Consider the following 4,832-nt stretch of genomic DNA (forward strand, 5'->3'; position numbering starts at 1 on the left):
ATAATATAATATAATATTAGAATAGAATAGAATATAGTAGAATATAGTATAACATAATATAGTATAATATAATAAAACATATAACATAATATATAATGTACTGTACCATACAATACAATACAATGCAATGCAAAGCAGTTCATGCAACAGCAGTGTAATAATAATGTAATAGAATAGAATAGAATAGAACAGAACAGAATATAGTAGCATATAGTATAACATAATATAGTATAATATTATAACATAATATAATAATAGTATAACATAATAGTATAACATAATATAGTAAAATATAGTATAATATAGTATAATATAATATTATAGTATAATATAATAAAACATATAATATAATATATAACATACTGTACCATACAGTACAATGCAATGCAATGCAATGCAACGCAATGCAATGCAATGCAGTTCATGCAACAGCAGTGTTAAGCATAGGGTTCCCAAAAATGTATGCACTGTTGAGTTTTGGACCTGTTATAAATTCTGGGTGTTCCTTAAGGAGAGCCCTGTTTATATCATATTACAATAATCCACCTGGGATGTGACTAAGGTATGAGTAAGTAAGCAAGACCTCCTGGACCAAAGAGAATTCCATCCTCTTTTGTGAGCCCACTGAATAACAAAGAACTTATAAATACTGTAGAGCACAACCAGTTGCAAAAGATTAAAGCAACAGCAGTATTCTGCCCCATGAAGCTGCTGCTAGGCCGTTTTCTTCATCTCACGCTGTCACTGTAATAAAAATCAGGGAAGGGAGCTCAAGAGATCAGCCAGATAGTAATTGGTCTTTAAAGTACTGAAAACAGACTTGCTATCTGTTTTTCTTTTAATCATTAAAGTCAGATGTCACTGTTTCACTGGCTTGGCAACGTTAGGATATGTGGATTTCAACTCCCACAATTCCCCAGCCAGCATGGCTTGGTTGGGAAATTCTGGGAGGGGAAGTCCACCATATCTTAAAGTTGCCAAGGCAGAAAAACACTGCCTTAAGGTACTACAAGGAAGGTTTTGGAGGGGCTCTGAATCTTTCTTCAGACACAGGCATAGAATCATAGGCCTGGAAGGGAACTGGGAGGTCTTCCGACCCCCTGTTTATACGATTCCATTCAAATGGTTCTCCGATCTATTTTTGAAAACCTCCAGTGATGGAGAACCCACAACCCCAGGAACCAGGCTATTTTTAGATAGACATCTAAAGATTTTATTTTATTTTATTTTATTTTATTTTATTTTATTTTATTTTATTTTATTTTATTTATTTTATTTTATTTTATATTTTATTTTATTTTATTTTATTATTTATTTTATTACTTTACTTTACTTTATTTTATTTTATTATTTTATTTTATCTTATTTTATTTTATTTTGTCAAACATGTACGAGATAACAGATATTTATTTATTTATTTATTTATTTATTTATTTATTTATTTATTTATTTATTTATTTAATTTGTATACCACCCTTCTCCCAGAAGGGACTCAGGGCGGTGAATAGCCAAAATTAAAAAAAACTTATTAAACATAAGTATAAACATGGATATGAACACAGGAAATGGGTACGAATAAATGGGGACAGTAGGATAGGGACAGTAGGCACGCTGGTGCGCTTATGCCCGCCCCTTACAGACCTCTTAGGAATGGGGTGAGGTCCACAGTAGACAGTTTAAGGTTAAAATTGTGGGGGTTTGAGGATGTAACAGCAGAGTCAGGTAGTGCATTCCAGGCATTGACCACTCTGTTGCTGAAGTCGTATTTTCTGCAATCGACTTTGGAGCGGTTTACCTTGAGTTTGTATCTGTTGTTCGCTCGTGTATTATTGTGGTTGAAGCTGAAGTAGTCATTGACAGGTAGGACGTTGTAGCAGGTAAGTTTGTGTACTACAAGCTTAGGTCAGACCATAGATGGCGTAGTTCTAGGTTGTCCAAGCCTAAAATTTCCAGCCTGGTGGCATAAAGTATTCTATTGCGAGCAGAGGAGTGGAGTACTCTTCTCTTGAAATACCTCTGGACTCCACATATCTTTGTTTTTTTAAAGACGTCTTTAGAGATCTCGACACTTTCTCCTGCATTTGTAGTTACATGGCTACCTTGAAGTAAACCCTGGATATTGATACCAGTCGGGTTGTTCCTTGGCTGTTATTTATTTATTTGATTTATAGCCAAGCTTTCTACCCCAGTGAATACTCAAGATGGTTAAACTGCAAAAGGAGGTCAGTGAATATGAGCCAAGTTGAAAACAAAGTAGAACAGAGAAACAAACGGCACGCAGCTAATTAAATTTATATATATAAAAAAATCAAAGCCAGCCTAGTGAAGCTAAGAGATATGACCTTTACAAAGAAATTACCCATATTTTTCTCCTTGTGGATGGAAAAGCAGCCAGGGTTATGTGGTGTTTTAGTACAGAAAAATAGCCAGAGGCAGGAAAATTAAGTGTTCCCTTATTCTTTCATTTAAAATGGTAGCTTCTCATGATACTTAAAACAAATGAAAGAGAAGATAGGTATAACAGCATATCATGTACCCTCAAGGGACTGGAGAAAGAATTTGTTCAGTTCCCATTTTAATGCAAACCTTTAATTCATTCTTCTCAAATTAATACTCAAACAAAATCACAGTCTCCATCTCTTCTGAATTTTGCAATGGAAAATAGACACCAAAATGTGTATATTAATAGAAACAACATTAGGATGCAAAGATCGGGAAAATTGCGTGCATCTATATGTATGTATGTATGTATGTATGTATGTATGTGTGTGTGTATGAATTAATGTATGCAATTTTCCCAATCCTTGCATTTTACACACACACACACACACACACACACACACAAACACACACACATGTATGTATGTATACACATATACATATATACATACACACAAAATAATGGCCACTGGGGAAAAAGTGAAAAGAAATCTATACAGATATTCATGCAGATTCTTTTAAACTATTACAAATCAGATAGAATGAATTTAATACCAGGAAAAAATAGAACAAAAGAAGGCTAAACAAATATACACATTCATCCCAAATCTCGTTTCCCTCTTTATCTATGTACCTTTTTACTGTGCCATCTAATTATAATGGATATACAGCCAGACCAAATATGTGTGCTGCTTGTTTCTTATTCTTCTTCTCTTTTTTTTTTTTAATTTGATTTATATGCCGCCCTTCTCCGAAGACTCAGGGCGGCTTACAATGTGCTCAGCAATAGCCTTCATCCTTTTGTATATTTATACAAAGTCAGCTTATTGCCCCCACAACTGGGTCCTCAATTTACCTACCTTAGAAAGGATGGAAGGCTGAGTCAACCTTGAGCCTTGGCGAGATTCGAACCCTGCAGTAATTGCAGGCAGCTGGTCTTAATAACCAGCTTAATAACAGGGTGCCTTAAACCCCTGTACTACCAAGGCTCTTGAAATATATTGTATAGTTATATAACTATTAAAAGTGTCATACAAAACCTGAAAAACTGATTCTTAAGCATTCCTTTTCTCCATTTTGTTTCTCACTTTCATTTTGTATGTTGACATTTAGACTGTAAATCTAACTGCATTGTCCTACATGTGTATTTTTTTAAGTAAAGCCCACGGTGTCAGCAAGCTAGAGCTTAAATAAATCAAAATTAGTCAATAAAATGTTGCCAAATAAAGTGATTAAGCAAAGATTTAAAGACTCCACTCTCTCTGAATTGAATATTTGGTCTTAGATGTTATTATCCAGCAAGAATTGCAAAGAGAGATCAGTCAGTCAGCTTTCAATGGGTGGGAAAAAAACATTCTTCTATCTGAAAAGAAACTTGTTATCTTTGGGGTCATTCTGGATAAATGGTGTGTTGATTTTTAGATGAGAAGGGCAGTTTCTATTGAGTCTAGAGCTGTCGTTGTGTCTCATGTTTGCCAACCAAGCCAAACTATTTGCCATATGAAGTTGGCTGCTTCTCTCTCTCCTTCTGTCCCATTCTTCAGTAGCTACCTGCTGAGATGAATGCTGGCTTGGCTTCAATTCAAAAGTGGCCCGAGTGTGGGTTAGCAGAAGGAAGCACCCAGCAGTTGCAGTAATACATGGTGGAATGAAGTGGCAGATGTAGTGGGCACAGATCCAAGGCAAGATGACCTGTTCTTAGCTGCCCAAATAAGATCTGGAAAGGCTCTGAAGAGTCCGGAGCCAAATAAAGTTGACAGCCAGGAAAAAAAGAAAGCATCTTTGTGAAAATGGTACAAAATCAAAGTTATACTTATTTAAAACCAACAAAACCCCTCATTTAAAACTCCCTTTTTACTACCATGTAAACCCTTAATTTGGGGTAGAGTCAGGGCGACTGTTTACTGTCCGGATGCCCTTCCTGATGCCACACAGAGTTCGCAGCAGATATTTTTTCGTTGAGCACTAGGAGAGAAACATCAGTTGCTACCTTGGATTGAACTCTCAATCTTCTGATTGGGAGGCAAGTGTCTTCACCACTAGGCTATCATGCTGCTCAAAAACCATTCAAGCTTTGCACAGTGGCAGTATTGTAGCCAATGAGGTTTATCTGAGGCACAATTATTGCTAATTGAAAACTCATTATTTTTTTTTAAGAAAAGCTTGCTTTATTTTTGCTACAACTCAAATATTTGTTTTCTCATTGTTTTGATTTCCTGTGATTAATGCTGTAGGATACATGACCCTTGCTGCAATATTTTAGCAACCCAATATTTTAGCAACCCATCTTTGCTGTTATTTTGTTGCTTATAATTATGTAATGATTTATGGTAATCATCAGGAAGTATTTGCAGGACTGTTAATTTTTGATTATATTATTTAATAATATTTCA

General features: G+C 35.2%; 1 non-coding gene across 1 annotated transcript; it reads left to right on the top strand.

Annotated features, from left to right (window-relative positions):
* The first annotated feature begins 4,509 nt into the window (after positions 1 to 4,509).
* LOC117662058 (U4 spliceosomal RNA) lies at positions 4,510 to 4,632 on the top strand. Its single transcript, XR_004590269.1, has one exon. It is a non-coding gene; the product is annotated as a U4 spliceosomal RNA (small nuclear RNA).
* Positions 4,633 to 4,832: the final 200 nt, after the last annotated feature.

The sequence above is a fragment of the Pantherophis guttatus genome, chromosome 2, assembly GCF_059756535.1.
Source record: "Pantherophis guttatus breed Tessera chromosome 2, ASM5975653v1, whole genome shotgun sequence".
Lineage (NCBI taxonomy): Eukaryota > Metazoa > Chordata > Lepidosauria > Squamata > Colubridae > Pantherophis > Pantherophis guttatus.